The following is a 26,846-nucleotide window of genomic DNA, read 5'->3' on the forward strand; positions in this document are numbered from 1 at the left end:
CCCTAGACCAAAGGGAGGCCAGCAAGTCAACTCCATAGTGCCCAGGACGAGGTAAGGAATTCCCGTCCAGAGCCATGACAATAGTGACAGAAAAATACCACATACAAGGAACAAATACCTCCATTCCATGACCAGGTAACATATTACCATCATATAGGAACCAAATAATACCACATACAGAGAGAAATGCTACCACACCATAACCAGATCACATACTACCCCCACATAGTGACCGAAAACTAAAATACTGATCATTAATAAAAAACACAACACTAATGCCTTTATACACAGGAGTTCTGTATATAATGTCAGTGTACAGGTAATACAGTGATCACCAGTGACATTATGTACAGGAGATCTGTATATAGTGTCAGTGTACAGGTAACGCACTGACTCACTAGTGACATCTCTAGCTGAAGGTCCTCATCTTTGCTTTTGTTTTTCATGCAGCGCAGACTGCCATAATTTCTTCCATGAAAAAATAGCAAAAAAATCCAGCTGCTATAAAAGGCTTATTCTTTACTCCATATTAGTAAAAATTGACATGACATCCAAATATCAAGACATAGTGGCAGACATCGCAGCAACGCATTTCGAACACTGACTGTGTTCTTTGTCAGAGCTGCATTTAAATATAACATCCAACATTATATACCCCCAGGTGTAACAAAACCACACTCACAACAAATCATGTGACTAAAACTAATACAAATACAGTTTTAAAAAATGCACGGAATACATATACCGTGCATATTGCAAGATACAAAAACGCAGAAACACAGAAACATACGCAAGAACTATGGAATATATAAAAATCAGAAAGATGCATATATATATATATATATATATATATATATACAAAATTCAGGATGTGGTTTAATAATGAAACAACAATTCCCTTCGTAGGTTCAGTCCTTATTGGCTGCATGTATTGAGGCTAAATATCCAAAATGCTTCTCGGTCTCGAAGATGTTTTTTGACATCTCCGCCTATTTGGCTCATGAAGACTTTTTCAATCGCATATACTTGGAGAGAGGGCGTGTTTCTTTGATGCTGTTGTATATAATGTCTGTTAACTAAACAACAGAGAGATTACTTAGTAATTGACCAGCCAAAATTACCACATATGTATGGTCTTCCGAAAACACACAAAGCGGTTTTTCCACCCCCTATGAGACCAGTGGTTTCTGGGATTGGCTCTGTTACAAAACGGGCAGGTGAATGGCTTGACTATGTTACAGCCTCTAGTCCAACTTACATGTGGTTTTCTTAAAGACTCAATGGTGCCCAAGATTAATGAGCAGAAGCACAAGAGGTGGGACCCTGTGGGCCACATACAGCAGTAAGGGCAGTAATGCCCTGATAGCAGCCCTGCTACACGGGGAGAGCTTGGTAATGATCTCAAGGCAGCTGGGACCATAGTCACCAATTAATCTATTGGTAATACATTACACCGTAAAGGTTTAAAATCCTGCCATGCCCACAAGGTCCCCCTGCTCATGAAGGCACTGTGGAGTTGTGGTACATTGTTCTACTGTTCAGAAACACCTGCACAAATATGGCATTCATGGATAAGTCATCAGAAAAAGAAAACTCTCCTGTGCCTCATCATAAAATTCAATGTCAGAAGTATGCAAAAGAACATCTAAACAAGCCGGGTGCATTTTGGAAATAAGACTTGTGGACTGATGATGTTAAAATAGAACTCTTTGGCCACAATGATCAAAGGTATGGGTGGAGAAAAAAGGGCACAAAATTTCAGGAAAAGAACATCTCACTAACCATTAAAGGAATATCCCCATCTCTAAGATTCTATCCCAATATGTAGTTGGTGTAATAATAATAATATTAGCAAATACCTCCAGTTACAAATGTAACATAGTTTTTTGATTTGCTATGTCTTTTTCCTCATATGCAGGCATTGCAGGACTTTAGGTATCCATGGTTATGACCACTAACAACTAGCTAAGTATCACTTCATCAGTGGACGCAACCATAGATACCTAAGGTCCTGCAGTGCCTACACATGAGGAAAGACACACAGTGATTTAAAAAAATAAACTACATTTCTAATTGGAGATATTTGCTAATATTATTATTACACCTATTACATATTGGGATAAGATCTTGGAGATGAGAAAACCCTTTTAAGCATGGGGGTGGATCAAGCTTTGGGGTTATGTTGCAGCCAATGGCACAGAGAACATTTCACAGGTAGAGGGAAGAATGGATTCAATGAAATTTTAACAAATTATTGATGTAAACATAACACCATCTGTGAAAAGATGAAGTTGAAAAGAGGATGGCTTCTACAAATGGATAATGATACTAAACACATCAAAATCCACAATAGACTACCTCAAAAGGTGCAAGCTGAAGGTTTTGCAATGACCATCACAGTCCCCTGATCTGAACATCATTGAAAATCTGTGGCTAGACCTCAAAATAGTCGTGCATGCAAGACAACCCAGGAATCTCACAGAACTGAAAAAATTTTCCAAAGAAGAATGAATGAAAATCTCTTAAACAAAAATTGAAAGACTCTAGGCTGGCTACAAAAAGTGAGTGATACAAGCTAGGGTGGCCAAACTTTTGCATTGCCCCATTTTCATTTTTGTAATTTTTAAAATGTAAGATATGAAAATATATATATTTTTGCCTTAAATATAAAGGGAATGTGTCATCTTTAACTTTAACCCTTATAGAGATAGTTTCATCTTCAACTTGTTTAAGTGTTCACAATAACAGTTATTTTGAACAGGGGTGCCCAAACTTTTACATGCCGGGAGACTCATGCGAGTTTCCACAAGTGTGACCTTGGCCTTAGGCTTTGGATGGTTGAATCTACTGACAAATTCCCTTTAAGCTAAAACCTTGAGGGGGAGGCATTCATATTGCACTTGAAAATTCTGTTTGCAAATTAGTGAAATGAAAATGTTTCCAATTCTGTTCTTCGCTGCCAGTGTACATTTTGCTTTTTGTGGAAACAAACTTTTTGAGATGGTGTAAAGATGTAATGAAAGTTTGATGAATCTCACATTGTGAGCAAGAGCAAATCATTTCTGCTGCTGGACCCTGAAACGCATTGCTTTTTATGACAGCATGACCGCTATGAGGTTCAGATGCATCAAAGTTTAATTATCAGTTTCTCTTGCAGTCTGCAGCTGATATGCATCTCCATCTCACATCCCTGGACTACGGCTGCACAAAATATATCAATGTTGTATGAATAAACAGTAATGATAACACGAAAAGCACACCATAAAATATTAAGCGCACAGTCTTTTCTGAGCATCTGTATTTTGCACACATAACATGCGGTACAAACTTTCTCCAGTTTGCTCTTACTGGCAAAGCTATTGTGGTAGCATGTAGGTGTCTGGAATACTGAAATACAAAGAAAAGCGCAAGAAGAATATCTCAAATGGAATAGTCTGGCGGCAACTAATTAAAACTAGTTAGAAAATAACTCCTGTTTTCACCTTCATGACCAGGCCAAATTTTGCAATTCCGACCAGTGTCACTTTATATGGTAATAATTCTGGAACACTTTAACATATCCCAGCGATTCAGTTTTTTTGGGACACATTGTACTTAAGGTTAGTGGTAAATATTGGTTGATATGCTTTGCCTTTATGTAAGAAAATAGAAAAAAATTGAGAAAAATGTGAAAATTTCGCAATTTTCTAACTTTGAATTTTTATGCTCTTTAATCAGAGCGTTATGCTGCACAATAGCTAATAAATAACATTTAGAACGTGACTACCGTACTTTATATCAGCTTCATTTTTTAAACTTTTTTTGCTAGGAAGTTAGACGGGTTAGGGGAAACATGTGACCGGAAGTTCCGGCGCCATTTTTGATTCCCCTCCGCCCTGCCCGCACAGGATGGTTCCGGAGGCTACAGCCCGCTGAGGGGGTTGCGCGACCGGAAGTATGGGCGCCATATTGGATACGCCCCACGGTGGAACGCACGCTAATGACCCCCCTTCCGCTTTGAATTTCGAATGCAGCGGCGGGCTCTCAGGTATATGACATTTTTTGCTGCACACCTGGCTCTCAGTTATTTGCATCTTCACACAGATTGGACTGCCGGATAGTGGGTGGTATGCAATACAATCACACCGGTTATTTAAATCCGGTTTCCTAGACTTCTGGTGCCATTATTATTGAAGGTATCAGGCATGAAGCAGCAACAATATCTTTGATAGGACTATTCCTCCTGATGAACCGCTACGGCGGGGAAACGCGTTGAGGGTCCCCCATGAGACATGATAAGTGACCTTTTATTAATTGCTGATTGTATCTGAGGATGTTTATCTCTCCAAGCGAGAATAGCTGCTATCTTTGTGGGTCACATGATATCATGATGTGGTAAATGTTTTTATTGCTGTATTATCTGTTTGGTCTGCATAAGTCCTAGGGCATTCTGATCTTTTCATTACTGTTCTATCTTGGAAATTGTTTTCCCCTCTGTGATACTAGGGATCACTAGGGAAGTGAGGGATAGTCCTCGTTGAGTGGGGGCGCCAATATCGTACTATTAGGGTGCCAACCTCCACGGATAGGAAGGTATCAGTTAGGCCTTAATTTAGGGCTATGCAGCACCTTATACTAGGTCTATTTTTTGACATTTTTTCAACGTCACTGGGAAGGTGTGTTTTATGATCATTAATAAAATTGTGTTTTAAGGGGATTTTTATGTACACTAAGTTTTTTCCAATCTCCATGAATTAGTGATTTTTTCTGGAAGTTAGACGGGTTAAAAGTTTATCATCAATTTTTCATTTTTCCAACAAAATTTGCTAAACCAATTTTATTTTATGGACCAGATCACATTTAAAGTGACTTAGAGGGGCCTAGGTGACAGACATACCTCAAAGTGCCACCTGTTATGAATAGGTCACCAAAGAGGATGGCAGGAATAGGCTAGGCCACCAGGAAACCAGAAAGGTTGGTAACTTAGCAGATTGCAGACCCCTAATCCTAACAACACAACTAGCAGTAGCCGTGGGACGTACCTACGATGCCCTAGACGCCTCGGCACAGCCGGAGAACTAACTAAGCCTAAAGCAAGAAAAGTGAAATCTAAACTGCCCTGAAGTAGAACCCCAAAGGAATAGATAGCCCCCAACATATATTGTCAGTGCGACAAGATGAGGCCCAAACGGAGGCAGAAAATAGACTGAGCAAATGATGGGGCCCAAACTGTCTAGACAGGATAGGACAAGAAAGACACTGTCTGCAATCATGCAAAAACCCTAAAAAATCCAACACATCTGATGTACAAAAAACACTGAGGTCTCACGACCTCTGCCCAACTATATCAGCATTCTGGTATGAACTGGCAGAAAAGCAAAAGGGACTAACATAACAGGGGACTGAACAAACTGACACAAGCTGCAACATATGGAGCGGGGTCCAGCACTGCCCCAGCAGGGAGCACGCTGAACCGTCACAGCAAAGCAGAAAGAAGCAAAACCAAATCAGATGCAAAGGGTTAGCAAAAGAACAACTTAACTGAAAAATGCAGGATCAGGCAGGAGACAGCAGACCTCAGAATGCACAGGAAGGAACTAATCACCAGCAACAGCTGAGGGAAGCCTGCTCACTTATATCCTCCCAATCAGTAACCCCTGATTTCCAATCCTCGTCATCAGGTCGCAGACTTCTATCAACCTGGCCCACTCCGGTACATGCAATAACCACCAGAGGGAGCCCCATCTCAGAAGTCCGATCAAGAGAATTCACAACAGCCACCATTTTAAAAACTGCACCCCTCAAAGTGCTCAAAACCATATTCCAGAAGTTTATTAATGCTTTAGGTGGTTCACCGGAAGTAAAGCAATGTGGAAGGACTAAATAAAAATTTTAATTTTTCCCACAAAAATGATGCTTTAGCTCCAAATTTTTCATTTTACAATGGTAAAAGGAGAAAATGGACCATATAATTTGCTGTGCAATTTCTCACGAATACAATGGTAACCCATATGTGGTGGAAAACTACTGATTTGGCAGGGCTGTGGAGGGAAGGGGCATCATTTGACTTTTGGAGAGCGAAATCGGCTGGGTAGATAGTGGACACCATGTCAAGTTTACAGAGCCCCTGTTGTGCCTAAACACAGTGGAAACCCCCACAAGTGACCTCATTTTGGAAACTATACCTCTCAAGGAATTTATCTAGAGGTGTGGTGAGCATCTTGTACCCACATATGCTTCACAGAATTTTCAAAACATTGGACTGTGAAAATTAAAAATCAAGTTTTTTCCTCAAAAATGTTGCTTTAGCCCCATATTTTTCATTTCATAAATTTAGCAAGAGAAAATGAACCACCCATTTTGTTGTGCAATTTCCCCTGACTACATCGTTGCCCCATATGTTGGGGAAAACAACTGTTCAGGCACACGGGAGAGCTTCATAAGAAATGAGTGTGATTTTGTGAGGCAGACTTTGCTCCTATGGTTTGCAGGCACCATGCCACAGTTGTAGAGTCTTTGTACGTCCAGAAGAGCGGTAACCCCCCACATAAGCCTCTATTTTGGAAACTACATCCTTCAAGCAATTCATCTAGGGGTGTGGCAATCATCTTGAACCCACAAGTGGTTCATGGAATTTTAAAACATTGAATTGTGAAAATTAAAAATTTAGATTTTTTTTTTAAGCAAAAATGTTGTTTAAGCTCCATATTTAATACTTTCACAAAGAATAATAGGGGAAAATGGACCCAAACAAATATAAAGCAATATCTTCCGAATAAATACAGCAATACCCTATATGTGATCATACACTTTTATTTGGGCGTTCAGCAGGACTCAGTAGAGAGAGAGCGATGTTTGGCTATTAGGGAGCAGAGTTTCCTTTAGTAATTTGTGGGCACCATTTGCAGAGCACCTAAGCTTCCAAAACAGCAGAAATCTCCAAAAAGTGAATCCATTTTGCAAATTACACTTAGGGAGTAATTTTACCCCACTGACGTTCTCCATAAATTAGTGCCGGCCAGAGGAAGGCTGAAAGAACACACTTTTAGAGTGGATCTGCTGAATGGTGGGTCATAGTGATGTTATAGTATACGTCTGAAAAAGTTTCCAGATGTATGCTGTAGACTACTTGCACAAATGCAGTGTGCACCTTGCCTAAGCATTGCATGAGCTATATACAGCAACCCCGTATGTTGCTTGGTGGCTGCTACCTGAATACTGCAGTACATTCGCTTCAATGGGAGATAAAGCTTAGTACTCGTCTACTAAGCAATGTGCAGGGCTGCTGTGTTCCACCCACACACCACCGCTAATATCAGAACCCTACTGATCTCGTATTGAAGAACTATCCTCAGATAGATAATCAATGATTAGACCCAGAGAACCACTTTAAGTGTGTTCTCACATCTGCAGCAGTTGGGGTTTGCTCACACTGCGATGCTCATAAGAGGGGGCCATTTGACTTTCCGAGCTTAGATTTTACTGGATTGTTTTTTGGGAGCCATGTTTGTTTTTTAACACCTCTGAACTACCAGGAGCACAGACCACCACTATTTTTCCATCAACAGATGACAGATATGAGTAGGGGCATGTTTTTTACGGGATGTGATGAAGTTTTTATTGGTGCCATTTGGGGATACCTAACTTTTTTATATGATTTTTATTCCAATATTTGAGAAACAGATTTAACAAAAAGAAATTCACAAATTTGGTTTAATGTTCTTACACCATTTTACTCTATTCACAGTTCAGTAAACATGACAAGGCGATATTCAAATAGTTGTAACACCTTAGTGACCGAGCCAATTTTGACCTTAATTAATGACCAGACCAATTTGTACAATTCTGACCACTGTTACTTTATGAGGTTATAGCTCTGGAATGCTCCAACGAATCCAACTGATTCTGATACTGTTTTTTCATGACATATTGTACTTCATGATAATAGTAAAATTTATTTGATATGACTTGCATTTATTTTGAAAAAAACAGAAATTTGGAAAAAATATTTGAAAATTTTGCAATTTTCAAACTTTTAATCTTTGTGACCTTAAATCAGAGTCGTGTCACACAAACTAGTTAATAAATAACATTTTCCACATTTCATCTTTACATCAGCACAATTGTGGAAACTTTTTTTTGTTAGGACATTATAAGGGTTAAACTTGACCAACGATTTCTTATTTTTCCAACAAAATTGACAAAACCATTCTTTTAGGGATCACCTCAAATTTGAAGTGACTTTGGGGGGCCAATATGACAGAAAATACCCTAAAGTGACACCATTCAAAAAACTGCACCCCTCAAGGTGCGTAAAACCTCATTCAAGAAGTTTATTAACCCTTCAGGTGCTTCACAAGAACTAATGCAATGTGGAAGAAAAAAATTAACATTTAACTTTTTCCACAAAAAAATTACTTTAGACCCAAACTTTTTTATTTTCACAAGGGTATCTGGAGAAAATGAACCACAAAATTTGTTGTGCAATTTTTCCTGAGTACACTGACACCCCGTATGTGGGGGAAAGCCACTGGTGCATGGCAGGGCTCAGAAGGGGGGAAAGAGCACACTTTGACTTTTTGAACACAAAATTGACTGGAATCAATGAGGGGGCGCCATGTCGCGTTCGGAGACTTCCTGATGTACCTAAACAGTGGAAACACCCAATTCTAACTCCAACCCTAACACAGCCTTAACCTCAGCCCTAACCCCAACACACCCCTAACCCTAAACACAAACCAAACCCTAACCACAACCCTAACTCCAATACCACCCTAACCCCAACACCACCCTAACTCCAACACCACAACAGTAACCCCAACACCACAACTGTAACCCAAACTGTATCTGTAACCCCAAAACAACTGTAACCCCAACACAACCCTAACTCTAACACAACCCTAACCCTAGCCCCAGCCCTAACCCTAGCCACAACCCTAAACCTAGCCCAACCCTAACTCTAATTCTAACCCCAACTCTAGCCACAACCCTAACCCTAGTCCAACCCTAATCCTATCTCTAACCCCAACCCTAACCTTAACTGCAAAGAATGGAAAAAAATGCATTTTTTTTAATTTTATTATTTTTACCTAACTATATGGGTGACAGAGGGGGGTTTATTTACTTTTTTATATTGATTACTGTGATAGGGTCTATCACAGTGATCAAAATGAACCAATAGGAAAAATTTCCTATTGTTGCTGGATATCATCTGGCAGATCTCGGCGAACGTACTGCGTATGCGCCCACCATTTTCTTCCAGGTAGATGACACGGAGCGTTGGGGGACAGAGCCAGAGCATCCGGGGATGGCAGAGGTACCGGGGGGTCTTGGGGGACCCCATTTCTCTCTCCTCTGTCTGGTATGCTAGATCATATCAGAGAAAATCTCATTGGTATAGAGCACATAAGATGAATAGCCATGGATCATAAGTGAATTAAACCACTATAGGTCTATGATAGTGCTATGTGCTCACATGGGCCATAATCATAGGACATGATCGGTGAACATACCATGCAAACAAAGAGAAAAACGATAGACAGTCCAGCACTTAGAGTGAATGGTGAACTTTATTAGAAAATAAGTCAGAGTGGTAAAAGGTGGGGAAAACCAGGAGAAAAGTTGGGGCACAACACAAAGGACAAATTGAATATGCATAATTTGATAAAATGATAAATAAAATATCAGATAAATAAATTTATTGACAATTATCAAACAGGCAGCAGAATTAAAATAAATTGTAAAAAATAGAAAAAAATGGACCATACAAAAGTATATTATATGCAAAGGACAATAATAGTGCCAGTGTGCAAAATAGCAAATGCAAAATGCATGGATTACAAAAGGTTAATGTTAAGGATGGCAGAAAATTGTATCAGGACATGTGATAATTCAAGATAAAATCTATACTTAAATAAAGTGCTAGTGTAATCAATTTATAAATATAATAAACACAGTGTGCTCAAATCATAATCACAGTATATGAATCGCCAGATTAATCATTAACTAAAATTGTGCAGAGGGTGCCTTGGATGCGTCCACCCCGATGCGCGTTTCGGCGTCAGCCTTCTTCAGCCCCGGCAGGGACCCTCTGCACAATTTTAGAATATGTGCATATGATGTCTTTTAGACATCTGTGAAAACAGCGATGTCCTCAGGTGGAAGACACATTAGGACACACTGACATCTTGTCCTGAAGCAATTTTTTTTTGCTTCTTTTCAGCTGTTTTTTTTCGACATTTTTTGGACACCAGTTTTTTATTCAAATAGTATTCAATAAACTGAAAAATGGACAGGTCACTAATTTTAGCCATATTGAGTCTTTGGAAACCTGAAGCGGTTTAAAAAAGCTTAAAAGACTGAACATAAAGTCATTTTTACATTGCTGTGTATATGTTCATTCTATTTTGCATTTATTTAGTGCTTTTTAAAGCAGGTTATAGAGTGGAAACGCCTGAAAACGTTGTCATGTGCCACATTACCCTTAGTCTGACTTACTAGTAGGCAGCGTGACCACTTAATACAATTACAGCCCTGGATATCACACACAAAGGGAGAAATCATCTCCATTACTCCATTAAATAAGGCATTAAACATCCTTATTACTACATTAAATCATATCTTAAGTTCAAAATTTGTGGATATCTAGTCTTTAAAGTAAAAATCCAAATGGATTTATAAAACTCTGTGATGCCCTTCTCTATTGGTTTAAAAATGTTCAATTCTGATCGTTCTAAGACTGCTTGTATCTACCACATTGGGGTAAGTGTGTAGATACTGCAGAAATGTGTTTTTTTATTTTAATTACTATCGGAGATGTTTCCGTGTTCTAACTTTTAAGGAGGGGATCAAGATTGATTTTTGTTAAGCCGCGAGGCCTTTTGGATTTCTACTTTAACCCGTTCCCAACCTTGGACATACCTAGTACATCATGGCTAGGATGTAAGCAGGTTGAGGGATGCAGTGACGCTAAGGAGGAAGAGTAAGGGTTAACAAATTTAACAATTTAATTAACATGGTAGAAAAACTCCATGCAGGGAGCTAAAACGATAAATGGAGAAGAACAGTTGTAAAGTGATAACAGTCCAATTATCAAACTTATTGTGTCCTTTATGTTCCTCCACTGCAGACGATCCCTTGGGGGCTATAGCACAAGCAATGGCTGGGGTGATGTCCACTGATGAGGTCTCTTTAACGATGATCCATCTTCTGGCGACAACGGTCGGTCTCCGGTTTTACCTGTTGAGCCCCTAGTCCTTGAGCCTGTGCAGCCAAAGCAAAGAGGGCTGCAGAAATCCCGGGGTTAAAAGTGGGGTGATGTGTATCTTTACGTGGCCCTCACTCCTCTGCACGTGCGCGATATTGTCACTGAGCACATGGCACTCTTTACTCTCACTGTCCCGTCAGCGTTACCAGGAGCTGATGTGGGAGGAACGGCCCCCGTCGAGTGTCCGGGCTGGAACCAAGGGAGCCGTCATCTGGGTTCCGGGGGAAACTGTCCCCGGGGGACAGAGTTCGAGGACGGACCGCTGTGACAGACAGATGGGCTGGGGAGGGACCAGTATAAAGGAGGCGGGGAATCCCCGGGACGATGAGTCAGCAGACCGGGACAGAGGCAGCAGGAGACCATGGGAGCGACTGCAAGATAGAGCGACCACCAGTGCCAGGGAAGACGCTGACTGAGGACTCCAGAGGGACGGTGCCAGGGCGATCATGCGAGATTTGCTGCCCCGCTCCAGCCCGCGGCCACTGCGGCCCCAGTTCGACCCGCGGCCCCTGCCGCCTCACCTCAGCCCGTGGCTGCAGCCTACCCGCGGGCGCCCGTGGCCGCGGCCATCTCGCTCCGGCCCACGGCTGCAGCCTGTTCCCCGTCACCCACAGCCGCCCTGCTCTCACCAGTGGCCGCGGCAAGTACAGTGCCGCCGCCGGCCACCACTGTCCCGCTCCGGTCCGCAGCAGGGGCCGAGCCTCCTCTGGCCGCGGACTCCCCGTCGCAGCCGTTAGCTGCGCAGGTGGTCTGTGATTCGCCACCCTACATCGCTGCCGCTTGCCCCAGTCCGGGGACTGCGGCCCATCCATCCAAGGACTCCGCCGGGGCCTGTGGGGCTCCAGTGTCATCAGCGCGTCGGAGCGCGCAAAGACTTTGCCAATGCCTCAGCAACTGGGCCCAGCGACTACTACGCCAAAAGACCACCATCCCGAACGGCGAGGGACGTCTGGACGGCTAAGTTGACTATATATTTACAGACCCGTAGTCGGCCATACCGCGGCCCTATAGTGACCGGCTATTGCCGGAAGTAGTCGTGTTCTACCCGTTTGTGTTTGCTTGTTTTAGAGCCCCTGCGAGGGCAACCCGTGTTACCCCTTTGGTGATCAAGCAGTGACTGAGGAAAATTCCCTCTAGTCTTATAAATATTATTATAGAAAGCACCAAATTGTCTTGCGACTCGTCACTGTATCCTGCGTACCTGCAATTACCACACTGACACCTGCAGTCCATCGCAGCACTGGCGCCTGGGGTCTGGAGCATGCTGCTCACCCTGCTGCGCTCTCCCTGACGGTGGGAAACGGTCTCTTTTCACGCGTTTTTCCTCTAATTTACGGTTCACCCGGGATCCATCCTTCCGAGGTATGGGACCTGTCCGGTCCCCTATTCCTTTCCCGGGCAACATGGGACGCAGCCTACACAGTTCCGGACCCGGCTCAGTACAGGTACCCGCTGCCCAGTCTTTCTCCTTACAAGGAAGTGCTTCCTGACCTTTGACATACTGGGCACATGCAGGCGATTTTGGCGCAGAGAAGCTGTGCATGCGTGATCGCTGGCATGTGATAATCTCATATCACAGCTGACACCAAGCACTCACTGCCAGGAGTGGTACCCACACCGCTTAGATCAGTTTAACCCACTAAAGGCTGGTGAGGAATATGTTGTGTTATTATTTTTGTCTTTTACAGTGGGACATGGGCATCAATAGATTTTTGGCGGAAAGGTGAATATAACTGTTTTATTTTTTGTGAATAAATGGGTAAAAGAGGGTGGGGAGTGTTTATTTAAAATAAAGGAATATGTGTCCTTCTTTAAATTAAAGGACTTTATTCTTGCTGGGTATTTTTGAAAATATGACTATGGAGTTAGTAATGGGGATATCTTATATAGAAGCCTCTCCATTTCTAACCTGTGGGTTTGATGGTAGCTGACATGACAAAGCTGATATCAACTCCACAACTATTTCCCCACTTGGCACCGCACCAGTGCGAGTGGGAAGAGCAAGGCAAAGTGCTAGAATTGCCATATCTAACAGATGCACTTTTCTGGGGCAGCTGTGGGCTGCTATTTTTAGGCTGGGAGGGTCAATATCCATGGTATCCATATGGTATGTGGCACCCTCTATTTTTGAAAACCCTGCTAATATACAGCTGAAAGCTGGGGGTTGCAGCCCACAGCTGTCAGCTTTAACTACACTGGTTATCAAAAATAGAGGAGAACCCATGCCATTTTTTATGATTATTTATTGCACAGGAGCAGGCCGATAAATATTCTCATCTGCTTTGCATGCTCTTGCTGGTATCAACTTTTAAAGGCAAGGAGAGAGATATGTATTTCAGCACTTACACAGTAATTTTACCCCTATAGAAGCCATTTTGTATTCTTACTCATTACCTCTTTCATGGCCCCAGAAAGTGTGATGGCCTTAAAATGCCTCCCACCCACTTGCACTGTACGATAGTGCTACAATGCCACCAAAACAGAATGATGTCCCCACAGTACCGATATATAGTATGACGCAACCTCTGTGACCTCCCATGGTATGATGGCCCCTACAGCCAACCACACTGTATGATCTCCTCCAGTATGATCACCCCAACACCCTTGGAGACATCAAATGGAGTGCCTCATAAATAAATTAAGAAAGTGTAGCTGTGGCATTTCTACACATATAAGGAGGGTCATCCAGTTATACATTAATTCTTGAAGGCAACAACTTGCGGGCCTCATTCAAATATTTTGAAAGTGTAGTTGATGTACTTCTACACTCATAAAGGCTTTGCAAAAAGAGCTAAGCCAGAAGAAAATGATAAGGAAGGTAATACAGTAATCCTCTTCTGGTGTCTGTGTCTTCTTCTCCTTCCTCAGGAGTCTGGGGGACTGTCTTCACCTTCTTTGTGGAGCTTGATTCCCAGGTGCCTAGGCTGTAAGTGACTTAGCTTCGGATAGTGCTGGAGCCTCCGACATGTAGAAATGGGTGACAGTCCCGAGTCAGCTGCACCATTGCCTGCTCACTCATAGGAGGTGGGGAACCCGCAAGGAGTGGTGGTAGCCCCGTCTTGAGCCACTTTGAGGAGCCTCTCCTAGGCTCGTTCATTTGGCAAGAAGGGTTCATCCTGCTACCTTCCTTCTCGAATCAAACCCACCGCATACCAGCGATGTTGCCCCTTCATTTTGAAGAACATGTCCCTGGTTCCAGCCGTTAGATCTTCTAGCCTTTGAGGCAAGTGTTCCATCTCTACTGCCCACTGGTTGAACAAGGTGGACCCCATCTCCGCTGCTGGTCATACGTAATGACCTTTCCCCGGGATGCCAACTATTGGTACTTTGCTGGGCCCACTAGCATGTCTCCAATCCTGGTCTTGGCTAGCCTTCTTCCCTCTTCTGACCAGCCTAGGCTGTCGCTCACCAGTTGTTAGATCCTGGCTCTCCCGTCCACAGTCTGCAAGAACCCCAGCAGTAAAGACTACAGCTTGGGTTTGTGCCTTGGTGGCTCTTGGAAAGGGGTCGGTTCTGGACCAAAGGCTCCTGCCATCTCTGCTGTCGTGCCAGCCTGATATGGCTCCGATATTCCTCCGGTCACTCCCTTGGGAGTCTCACGAGATTCTGCCATCTTCTGTAGCCTTGTCACCCACTAAGCACGTTACACTGTATGGATGACAAATTCAATCCAGAAAAAAATTGCATTTTTTTTTGGTGTGTTATATACCACCAGAAATGTAACACAAAGCATGTAACACTCTATGGATTACAAATTAAATCCAGAAAAATTTATGAATGCTTTATTAGAGTGTTATATACCACTGAAATGTAACACAAAGCATGTAATACTCTATGGATAACAAATTCAATACTGGAAAATTGGAAAGCTTTATTTGGGAGTGATATATACCACGAAAATATAACACAAAGCATGTACTCTATGTATAGCTAATTTAATCCAGAATTTTTTTTAACTCTTTATGGAAGTGTTATATACCACAGAAATGTAACACAAGGCACGTAATACTCTATGGATGACTAATTTAATCCAGAAAAATGTTTTAATGATTATTTTTTTCTAGTTTTATTTACCAATAAAATGTAACACAAAGAATGTAATACTCTATGGATGACTAATAGAAACCAGAAAAAAAGCTTTTGAACCTTTTTTGGGAGTGTTATATACCACCAAAATGTAACACAAAGCAGTTAATATTCTATGAATGACAAATCCAATCCAGAAACATTTTTAAACACTTTTTAGGAGTTTTATATACCACCAAAATGTAACAAAAAGCACGTAATACTCTATGGATGACTAATTGACTCCTGAAAAAAATGTCAACGCTTTTTTTGAGTGTTATATACCCCAAAAATTTAACTCTAAGCACGTAATACTCTATGGATGACTAATTGAATTGATAAAAAAATGTAACTGTTTTTTGGAATGTTATATACCACCATAATGTACAGTGGGTATGGAAAGTATTCAGACCTCTTTAAATTTTTCACTCTTTGTTTCATTGCAGCCATTTGGTAAATTCAAAAAAGTTCATTTTTTTCTCATTGATGTATACTTTTAACCCCATCTTGAGTGAAAAAGCAGAAATGTAGAAATTTGTGCAACTTTATTAAAAAAAGAAACTGAAATATCACATGGTCATAAGAATTCAGACCCTTTGCTCAGACATTCATATTTAAGTCACATGCTGTCCATTTCCTTGAGATGGATCTACTTCTTCATTGGCGTCCAGCTTTGTTTAATTAAAATGACAGGACTTGATTTGCAAAGGCACACACCTGTCTATATAAGACCTCACAGCTCAAAGTGCATGTCAGACCAAATGAGAATGATGAGGTCAAAGGTACTGGTCAAGGAGCTCAGAGAGAGAATTGTGGCAAGGCACAGATTTGGCTAAGGTTACAAAAGAATTTCTGCAGTACTCAAGGTTCATAAGAGCACCGTGACCTCCATAATCCTTAAATGGAAGAAGTTTCGGACCACCAGAAGTCTTCCTAGACCTGGCTGACCAGCCAAACTGAGCAATAGTGGGAAAAGAGCCTTGGTGAGAGAGGTAACGAAGAACCCCAAGATCACTGTGGCTGAGCTTCACAGATGCAGTAGGGAGATGGGAGAAAGTTCCACAAAGTCAACTATCACTGCAGCCCTCCACCAGTCGGACCTTTATGGCAGAGTGGCCTGACGTATGTCAGTGCCAGACATATGAAAGCTTTCATAGAATTTGCTAAAAAACACATGAAGGACTCCCAGACTACGAAATAAGAATCTCTGGTCTTATGAGATGAAGATAGAACTTTTTGGTGATAAATCTAAGCGATCTGTATGGAGAAAACCAGGCACTGCTCATCACCTGCCCAATACAATCCCAACAGTGAAACATGGTGGTGGCAGCATCATGCTATGGGGGTGTTTTTCAGCTGCAGGGACAGGACAACTGGTTGCAATTGAAGGAAACATGAATGTGGCCAAATACAGAGATATCTTGGAAGAAAACCTCTTCAAGAGTACTCTGGACCTCAGACTTGGCCGAAGGTTCACCTTCCAACAAGACACTGACCCTAAGCATACAGTTAAAATAACAAAGGAGTGGCTTCAGAACAACTCTGTGACCATTCTTGACTGGCCAAGCCAGAGCCCTGACCTAAAACCATGTGAGCATCTCTGGAGAGACCTGAATCTGGCTATCCACCAATGTTCACCATCCAAACTGAGGGAACTGGAGAGGATCTGCAAAGAAACATGGCAGAGGATCCCCAAATCTAAGTGTGAAAAACGTGTTACATCATTACCAAGAAGACTCATGAATGTACTAGCTCAAAAGGGTGCTTCTACTCAATACTGAGCAAAGGATCTGAATTCTTATGACCATGTGATATTTCAGTTTTTCTTTTATAATACATTTGCAAAAATTTCTACATTTCTGTTTTTTCACTCAAGATGGGGTGCAGAGTGTACATTATTGAGAAAAAAATGAGCTTTTTGAATTTACAAATGGCTGCAATGAAACAAAGAGTGGAAAATTTAAAGGGATCTAAATACTTTCCGTACCCACTGTACACTTGTATAATGTGAACCTGCAACTCCCCAATATATCCATTCCTTAACAATTGTAAGGAGATATTGGGAATTGTTGTTACCAGTTATCATTAGACTGTGGACCATACACGAACCACTGTACTGATTATTTCTACTACTGTCTGTGTCTAAACAAACATTGATGTCCAGGTACCTTGTAGGTGATGTCTTATCTATAGTTCTAACCCATTTTTATCTCTATGTAGTACAGACATCATGATGAGATTTCAAACCTACAGCCCTTTGCACACTTTCCTCTTTCAATTCAATTTCAAACCTGCAGTCTTTGCACATTTCCCTCTTCTCTGGTTTCCTGCAGCACATCATAACATGGTGCCCTTAAAAATAAAATTGTCATTATGCACTTGAATAAAAATATTTCTCATGAAGTGCCAGAGTAAAAATTTGCACTTTACTGGGATCCCTGAACAAAAAATGACCCCTACACTTTGTGTCTTATGACACATTGTCAACACATCGTCATTCCTTAAAAGATATAACCACCACACTGTGCTCCCTTATGAACAATAAGTTATACACTTTCCATCCTTATGATCTACTAGATGGTGGCCCGATTCTATCGCATCTTGTATTCTAGAGTCTCTGTTAAAAAAAAAAATAGTGATATACTCACCTCCCGACGGCCCCCGGACTCTGTCCCTCCTCTCACCACGCTCCCGGCATCTTCCGGTCCCAGTAATGCTTAGTGCGAAACACCGCTGATGACGTCGCACTCTCGTGAGAGTGACGTCATCTCCGGCCCTTTTCGCTAAGCATTACTGGGACCAGAAGATGCCGGGAGCATGGTGAGAGGAGGGACAGAGTCCGGGGGTCGTCGGAAGGTGAGTATATAACTATTTTTTATTTTAACAAAGACTCTAGAATACCCAATGCGATAGAATCAGGCCACCATCTAGTGTATTATACTCCTGTTACACCCGGAGCTGCTGTCACTGTTCTGCTGTTACCTAATGTATTGTACTCCAGTTATAGCCAGAGCTGCAGTCACTGTTCTGCTGTTACCTAATGTATTGTACTCCAGTTACACCCAGAGCTGCTGTCACTGTTCTGCTGTTATCTAATATATTGTACTCCAATTGATCCCAGAGCTGCAGTCACTGTTCTGCTTTTACCTAATGTATTGTAGTCCAGTTACACCAGAGCTGCAGTCACCGTTCTGCTCTTACCTAATGTATTATACTCCTGTTACAGCCAGAGCTGCAGTCACTGTTCAGATCTTACCTAATGTATTGTACTCCAGTTACACCCAGAGCTGCAGTCACTGGTCTACTGTTACCTAATTACCTAATGTATTGTACTCCAGAATATGTTAAGGACTGTGCCTGTGTAATGAGCAACACAGCAGTGATGCCTTTAATGGCTGTAATGTGCCTGTATATTAAGCAATGCGGCCATGTTGCCATGACGACTAAGCAACTGTCGCTGATTGGTCGCGGCCTAACTGCCGCGACCAATCAGCGAGGTGGGATTTCCATGACAGACAGACAGACAGAATTAGACAATTATATAGTAGATTACTTCAACACTGTCCTCATCTATACACTGTCTTCATCTTTAGTGTCCCACCATGCTGCCACTTCTCCATACTGTCCCCTCCATGCTGCCATCTCTCTATACTGTGAGCAACGCTCTGCCGCCTCTCCATGCTGCCCAACCCATGTTTTCACCTCTCCATACTGTCTGTCCCATGCTGCCACCAGTCATACTGACAACCCCATGCTCCAACCTTTCAGTACAGTTCTCTCCTTTCTGCCACCTCTCCACACCATCTCCCCATGCTGTCAACTGTCCATTCTGTTGCCCCATAATCCTACTTATCCATACTGTCCCCTTTCTGCTTCTCCCTCTCTATACAGCACCCCCTCTCACACTTTCCTCTTTGTACACTATACCCTCATAATGTGCCCTCAAACTATCACTCCTCACCACCAGTCTACAATGAGCACAAGTACTTCAATGTTTGGCTCCATAGAAAGCTTATCTACACATCGTCTTCACTGGTTCTGTGGCATTGCGGTGACGGCAGCAGTGAGATGAGGTCAACAGTGTGATGCCCTCATCACACCACTGCACATCTGGGTTGGATGCTGCAAGCGCCTCTGCCCCTGTCCCAGTGATCATCATGTTTTCAAATGTATTTGCTCATGAAATGTAGACAGCAGGACACTGGACTTCTAAGAGTACTCCAAACCAGCTGTCAGTGTAACAACTGGTTTGGACAACCAACTGAATCCCACTTTTCGGGTGGCTAAATGCCACCCTCAGGGAGACACAACAGGCCACCACCTGAGGCAAAATGCTCTTCTTGCCTCATAGCAGAAGCAGCCATGTTTTACCCACCACATCATACTATGCATGAACTGCTGCTATTGTAACCATTGCACTGTTCCACATCATGATATTACTAAATAGTTGAGATTTTTACATTTATGTAATTTATATTGCATTCATGAATCAAAAGTAAATAAAGATTGTTTTAGTATTCTTAACTTTATAGTCAGTAAAGTCAATCAAAGCCTCATAAATATACAAAATTCATCTACAAGAACAAAGGTTACATCTTTTTTTAATAGTGACCATAGTGAAAATGTGTATTTCCAAATTGCTAAGCTAAGAGAAAATTGAGAGTGTGTCAAATTATGAGTAAAAAATGTAGTGCATAAATGTCCCTTTCATACAAATAATGAAACTCTAATTGACAGAAGGATTATCAGAAAAGAAGAAATTTGTTCCATTCATCAAGCGCTATATAGTTGATTAGTCCTATGAAGTGTCATTTGAAATATGTCACGACCTATGGCATGTCTGGAGCTCGGCTCAATTATTCACCATGCTAGACACGGTTAAACTTCCCCCTCAAAATTCATGCTTCCTCTGAAAGCAAAATCACCATACTCATCTCTATGTATTAAGATTTATAGCAAGGAGACAATAATGTTGAGCTGTTTGTTACTTTTTCTCATTCCAGTTTAGTCTGATGTTTTAACATTATTTATAGTGCATTATTCATGTGTGCACCGGGGTGGTCTTGGCCTATACTTAAAACATCATATATTTGGAGTCATTATTTGTTTCAGCATATATCAGTCTGGAATCTCTGCATTTTTGCATAAAATTGTGTGGAAAAGTATTTGCTTCTATCCTGTTACAGCATATTTGCCACATAGAGTGGTCCCAGATATTGAAAAAAAATAATGGACAAACACACTATGCAATTTGTTTTTCATTTACAAAATAAAGTTAGCCAAAAACATTTCATCCATAAGGAAATATAACATTTTCCTACAATATTTATAACCAAACACAGCACTATATAATGTACTAGTAATGTGTACATACTATATGTTATTTTAGCAGCCTCTGGCTTGATCTCGAGCCTTGGCGATTTGATGGATGAATGCTCTGTAGGAAAATCCATCTTGTGCAAGCCTACATAGCTACACCAGGGTCGTTTCTGCCATTATTTTGACAGCATCAAGCCATTAAATTGCTGGTCTTCATCTTGTTCTTTCTATTCTTCTGACTCTAATGTCCTTCTATAGTGACTGCTCTATTCATATGATGTGTCAAAAGTAGGCAAGTTGTAACATAGTGATCCTTGCTACAAGTGACATGTCTGGTTTGATTTATTCCAAAATTAGTTTGTTTGTTCTTTTTGCCATCCATGGTATTGATAACATCTTTTCTCGTATCCACAACCACATTTCAAATGTTTTTATTTTTCTATCTTGTTTATCATTCGTCCAGGTTTTCCATTTGTATGTTACCACAAAATGGATCAAGCTATGTGCAAGCCATGTCTTCATCACCACTGAAATTTTCTTCAATTTGAAGACCTTGTCCAGTGACTTCCTTGTTGATTTACCCATAGCTATTATCTTGTTGTGGTCATTAGGGATGAGCGAGTATACTCATTAGGATCGGGTACTCGGCGAGTAATTCGGTACTCAAATCCTGGCGAGTATTTTACTACTCACCTCGCAATATTCGGAACAGCCCGCACAGTCCCCGCACAGCGCAGCACAGTCCCCGCACAGCCCAGCACAGTCCCAGTACAGCCCAGCACAGTCCCGGCACAGTCCCAGCACAGCCCGGCACAGTCCCCGCACAGCACCTGCACAGCCCAGCACAGTCCCGCACAGCCCAGCACAGCCCAGCACAGTCCCCGCACAGCCCAGCACAGCCCGGCACAGTCCCCGCACAATACCTGCACAGCCCAGCATAGTCCCACACAGCTCGGCATAGTCCCCGCACAGTACCTGTAAAGCCCAGCACAGTCCTGCACAGCCCGGCACAGTCTTCGCACAGGCCAGCACAATCCTGCACAGCCCGGCACAGTCTTCACACAGCCCGGCACAGTCTTCACACAGGCCAGCACAGCCCGCCACAGTTTTCGCACAGTCCCCGTCCAGCCCAGCACACACACAAAGCCCATTAATCGCATTTACCATAGACTTACATTGGACTCGCTACTCGTTACGAGTACCCGAGTATTAGTAGGTACTCGTAACGAGTACAGCGAGTCCAAATACTACACTACTCGCTCATCCCTAGTAGTCATCGATCCGAGTAGGTAAAGTCCTTTAGAACTTCTAGTTCATTGCTGTCCATCTCAAATGAGTCTCGGTAGTATGTGACAGTACTCAACATCTTTGTCTACTTTGTTTTGAGTAGCAGCCTCATGTTTGCACTTTCCAGGTTGACACTCCATAAGTAGTACTTAATCCTATCTATTGTTGTTACTATGACTCTCCCATTGTCTGCGTGTTTAAGATTGTTGATGATTCATTCAGCAATTTTGATTCCTTCTTCTTTTTTGGCATGTCCAGCCTTTCTGAAAATAGTTTTTGCATATAAATTGAAGAGAAATGGTGACACAATATAGTCTTGTCTGATGCCTGACTCTACTTTGAACCATGCCGTGTTGCATTGTTCCGTTTGGACTGTTGCTTCTTGGTGAATGTAAAGTTTCCTACTTGGCTCTATATAATTTCCCACATACATACAATGTACCGTATATACTCGCGTATAAGCAGAGATTTTCAGCCCTTTTTTGGGGCTGAAAGTCCCCCTCTCGACTTATACGCGTGTCATATATGCCAGGGGGTCGGTGGGGGAGGTGGAGCGGGGTGTCAGATCATACTTACCTCCCCTGGCACGGTCTCTGCAGCCCCCCGCTTCTCCCGCTCTCAGGCGCCTTCCTTCAGCGGTCACGTGGTATGGCTCATTAAAGTCATGAATATGCGCATATTCATGACTTTAATGAGTGGTACCATGTGACCGCTGAAGGCTGGCGCCATAGACCATGGGCTGCAGAGACCGCGCCAGGAGGGGGTAAGTATATGCAATATTCACTTGTCCCCGTACCAACGCTGCTCGCCGCTGTCTGCCGCGTCCTCTGTCAGTGACGTTCAGGCAGTAGAGGGCATGATGATGTGATTAGTGCACGCTCCGCACCCTCTGCTACCTGAACAGTCACTGACAGAGGACCCAGCAGACAGCGGCGAGCAGCTATGGAACAGGGACAGGTTAATATCTCAGGTTCCGGGGCCCTGAGCCAGCGGTGACACCGGCACCTGTCCCCCATAGCGTGCCGGTGTCCCCGCCTACTCAGCACACTGGCACCTGGCCCCCAGCGACGAGAGGTGAGTATGTCTTTTTTTTTTTATTTGCAGCAGCAGCTTAAGCATATGGGGGCATAATCTATGCAGTATCTTATGGGGCAGCATATGGGGCATAATCTATGGAGCATCTTATGGGGCAGCATATGGGGCATAATATATGGAGCATCTTATGGGGCAGCATATGGGGGCATAATCTATGGAGCATCTTATGGGGCAGCATATGGGCATAATCTGTAGAGCATCTTATGGGGCAGCATATGGGGGCATAATATATGGAGCATCTTATGGGACAGCATATGGGGGCATAATCTATAGAGCATCTTATGGGGCAGCATATGGGGCATAATCTATGGAGCATATTATGGGGCAGCATATGGGGCATAATCTATGGAGCATCTTATGGGGGCATAATCTATGGAGCATCTTATGGGAGCATAATCTATGGAGCATCTTATGGGGGCATAATCTTATGGAGCAGCATATGGGGCATAATCTATGGTGCTTCTTATGGTGGCATAATCTATGGAGCATCTTATGGGGGCATAATCTATGGAGCATCTTATGGGGCAGCATATGGGGCATAATCTATGGCACATTTTATGGGGCAGCATATGGGGCATAATCTATGGAGCATCTTATGGAGCATTTTATGGGGGCATAATCTATGAAGCAGCATATGGGGCATAATCTATGAAGCATCTTATAGGGGCATAATCTATGGAGCATTTTATGGGGCAGCATATGGGGCATAATCTATGGAGCATCTTAGCATCTTATGGAGCCATCAACCTTTATGGAGCAGCATATGGGGCATATTATGCTATGGAGCATCTTATGGGGCCCATCATGAACTTTATGGAGCATTATATGTGGCGTATTTTGTATGGAGCATCTTATGGGGCCCATCATGAACTGTATGGAGCATTATATGGGGCTCCTGATTCAAAATGGATATTCAAAAACATTTAACCTACTGATGTCTCAATTAATTTTACTTTTATTGGTATCTATTTTTATTTTTGAAATTTACCAGTAGCTGCTGCATTTTCCACCCTAGGCTTATACTTGCGTCAATAAGTTTTCCCAGTTTTTTGTGGCAAAATTAGGGGGGTTGGCTTATACACGGGTCAGTTTATGCACGAGTATATATGGTATGTATTTCCATGCACATTATACAGTATATCTGACTTTATACATCAGCTATATGTTTGTGTATTTAAACCATTCGACATTACATAGGATTATTTAGTACACCTAGCTTATCACAGGTCAAAATAGGAGGTAGAAAATTAGAGCAATATGAATTGTAGAGATCAAGAAAGACAACGTGAGGCAAATGTAAGTCTGGGGTCAACAATATTCATTTTACATTAATTAATTTCTATTCTTCCTATATTGTCAACATCTTTCGCAGTGCCTTACAAATATTTTCATAACTTTGTGTTGCCAATGGGGCTCACAATAGGAATTTTTAGAAGGTCTTTAAAAAATGGGAGCAGAAACCCATGCAAACATAGGGAAAACACTTCAAGTCAACAGTGCTTACTAACCACTGAGCCAAGATGCTAGAAGAGCAAAAAAAATGTTCTGACTCGATTTAGGCATGTTACAAGTTATTTATATGACTGAGCTGGTATCTGGTTTGGAAAAGAATGTCAAAGTATTAGAGGAGCCTGTGTTTTTCTTGGGTTGACTCATTAATAACTCATTGATATAATATCCTCATAAAATGATTACAAAGTTTAAAAAGCAATTGGTAGCTTACATGTGTATAGATTGAGGGTGGACCCTGACGATAATTTCCTCTGTTGGGGCCAAGAAAGCCCAATTAGACATCAGAAAGAATCCAGATCAATACTCAGAATTAACTGTAATGTTAAAAAAAAACAGAGTGGCACCAGTTAAGCTCCACTGAACAGTCAATTACCATCGTTATAAATGTTCTACCAAATCTCTTTCATGGAACAATCATCCATAGCCCGACATGTGGAAGAGACCCGCACCTGGTCAGGTTGTCAATTTTCTGTGTGGATCTTCTCCAGCGTCAGATGGGAAATCACAAATAAGTGACCATCTGTTCATCTTTCTATCATTTACACAAGGCTGAAGGTGTGTTCTGCATACAGAGCTACAGCACTAAAAATGTACAATTCCTTTATTACTACATATTTAGCAAGAGATCCACATCTTTCTATGCTGTAGAGATCCACATCCTTCTATGCTGGTAATTATGATACAGATACACTTATTACATGTAAAGTTTATAATGATGATTCATTGAAATGTATTAACCTGTACATTAGAATTGGAATATTTGTAAATCTGCTCCTCATTGAAAGAGGGAATTCTGTGCACAACTGGTAAGTTAAAAGCCAATATTCACAGCTTGACACTCATTTATACTTTAGTTGTGTAAAAGTAGATGATTCGGAGGTCATAAATATGCAAACCTTAAAGTGCACCTGTCACCTGTTTTTTATACTCAACCGGGGGGGCGGTCTGGTCCGATGTGTGTTGCAGGTCCGGGTCCAGCGTCTCCCATCTTCTTGCGATGAAGCCTTTCTGCTTGCTTCATCGCTCCTGGAATCACACTTCTGCGCAGGCGTACTTCTCTGCCCTGTTGAGGGCAGAGCAAAGCACTGCAGTGCGCAGGCGCTGGACCTTTTTGACCTTTCCCAGGGCCTGCACACTGTAGGAATTTGCTCTGCCCTCAACAGGGCAGAGAAGTACGCCTGCGCAGAAGTGCAATGCCGGTAGCGAGGAAGCAAGCAGGAGGGTGGTGTCGCAAGAAGATGGGAGGCGCCGGACCCGGACCTGCGACACCCATCGGACTGGACTGCACCGGACCGCCCCCCTGGAGGGAGTATAATAAAACTTATTTTTCTTATCTTTCAGGTCAGACCGGGGGCTTATCTACAGCATTATAGAATGCTATAGATAAGTCCTGAAAGGCAGCGGCCGCTCCTTATAACGGCCAAAAGAGGTGACAGGTTCCCTTTAAATACACACCATATTGCACAATGCTGTACACTTCTCTCTGTATTGTCGCCAATTTCTGTATTTCTCTAAGCTGCAATTAGCTGCTATGGCTTCACAGCATTTCTTTGTGAACCCACAAAGTACCATTTCCATATGTTCCTAATAGAGTTATATTTGGTCGACCTTTAATCACAGTCTGTAGTTTGACATATTATTAAAGCCTTTGTTAAAGCAGGTATGATTATTTTTACGACATGGTAATTTTTATTCAACATAGAGTATAAATGTGACCAGGCTATCAGTCATTCATACAAACAATCTCCATAATCCCCATCCTGCATAATTTAGTGGCAGATAAGTCTTTTACAGGTCATGTCCTGTGCACATTTAATGTCATTTACGATTCACCTGCAAAGATGATTCAATGTCAACACTGTAGTCAAAAAATGACAAATAATAGCTATGACAAATTAAGGATTGCTGACAAAAGAAAAGAAAATGTGTTAAAAGAAATTGACAGGGTAGGTTATTAAAGACCCTGAAGAAGTTATATGCTGTTGGCGTAAGGCTGGCGGTCTGTAGCTTAACCCTCCAACTAACCTGAGTAATATCAAAAGGTCACACATTTCCTTTTTCTTTGATGTGGGGTTTATGCTATTTATTTGAATTTATAATATTATTCATATATTTTTTGGTTCCTTTTGTTTTAATACAGTTGTTACTTTTATACTTTTTTATGATCTTTTGGAAATATTATCTAGCATATACTGTATTTGTCTTATCTTGGAGGGAGTCAGCTTATATTTCCAGACTCATCTTCTACTGTGGAGAGTTTGTGTTTTCTGCAAAAACAATTCTATGTTGCCTTTGCTTCTTGAGGCCATGTGCACACATTCAG

The 26,846-nt window shown here is 42.1% G+C and overlaps 1 protein-coding gene across 2 annotated transcripts in view; it reads right to left on the reverse strand.

Moving 5' to 3' along the window:
- Nucleotides 1-26,846, reverse strand: part of SCHIP1 (schwannomin interacting protein 1) — a 789,639-nt gene that overhangs the window by 756,161 nt on the left and 6,632 nt on the right. Inside the window, exon 2 of one of the 2 annotated variants that reach the window (XM_073578973.1) lies at nt 24,735-24,837. The exons of the other annotated variant lie outside the window; for it this stretch is intronic. The gene's annotated coding sequence lies outside the window, so the exon portion shown is untranslated. The remainder of the gene's footprint in view (nt 1-24,734; nt 24,838-26,846) is intronic. 2 annotated transcript variants of the gene reach the window in all.

This window comes from Dendrobates tinctorius, unplaced genomic scaffold (assembly GCF_039654945.1).
Source record: "Dendrobates tinctorius isolate UK_male_01 unplaced genomic scaffold, ASM3965494v1 ptg000060l, whole genome shotgun sequence".
Taxonomy (NCBI): Eukaryota; Metazoa; Chordata; class Amphibia; order Anura; family Dendrobatidae; genus Dendrobates; species Dendrobates tinctorius.